General features: G+C 52.5%; 1 protein-coding gene across 1 annotated transcript in view; it reads left to right on the plus strand.

The window, feature by feature from the left end:
* DPY19L1 (dpy-19 like C-mannosyltransferase 1) overlaps window positions 1–770 on the plus strand; it is a gene marked incomplete at its 5' end in the record, with an annotated part of 75,772 nt that overhangs the window by 32,515 nt on the left and 42,487 nt on the right.

Consider the following 770-nt stretch of genomic DNA (forward strand, 5'->3'; position numbering starts at 1 on the left):
TGAAAACAACACCCTTCCCACGAAGGGTGCTGTATGGGTCCCCCGTAGGCAGTGCTGTGTTCCCAGGGTGACTTTGCCACTCCTCAGATTGTCACCGCCCATCGGTAGCACTTCCCGTTGGTGAAAAACAGCAAGTATGGGCCCAGCAGTTTGCATAATGGCTATGTCGCTGGACTCCCACGTAGTCGACCGCGGTTCACGTCCTGGACCCGGTGGCTTAAAACTCACGCTGGGCGCGTGTGCGTGCGTGCCCAAGATCCCGAGAGGAGAATGGAGGAGAAGGGATTGCAGCGTGACCATCCCCCCTGGGGGGTGATTTCTCACTTTCTGTCTCTGTCTTTCTGGTGAGCACATGTGCCCTATAGCAAAAAAAACCTCTCCAAAAAAAAAAAAAAAAAAAACAAAGGCAGCAATACGGGAAACCTTGCGGTTTTTCTGTGAGAAGTGCCACCGATGGGCAGTGACAACCTGACGGGTGGCAGTTTCCTTCAGCTCCTGGGCCGTCTCTGTGTCTGGGTACTAGAAGCCCCCTGGGTTTCATCTGGGTTGCTTTCCCCGGGGTAGAGAGGTGCCCTCTGTCACGTCCCCCCTTCCTTTACTGAGACACACAGAGTGACCATTTAATCAGTTAGTTTACCCACATGGTTTTAACTCTTGGGGTTCTTGATAGGTATGTGTAGTATTCTTCAAAATAGAAGAGTTAAGGGAACCAGCAGTTAGCGTAATGGCTATGTCGCTGGACTCCCACGTAGTCGACCGCGGTTCACGTC

Source organism: Tupaia chinensis, unplaced genomic scaffold (assembly GCF_000334495.1).
Source record: "Tupaia chinensis unplaced genomic scaffold, TupChi_1.0 Scaffold143756_1, whole genome shotgun sequence".
NCBI classification, from domain to species: Eukaryota; Metazoa; Chordata; class Mammalia; order Scandentia; family Tupaiidae; genus Tupaia; species Tupaia belangeri.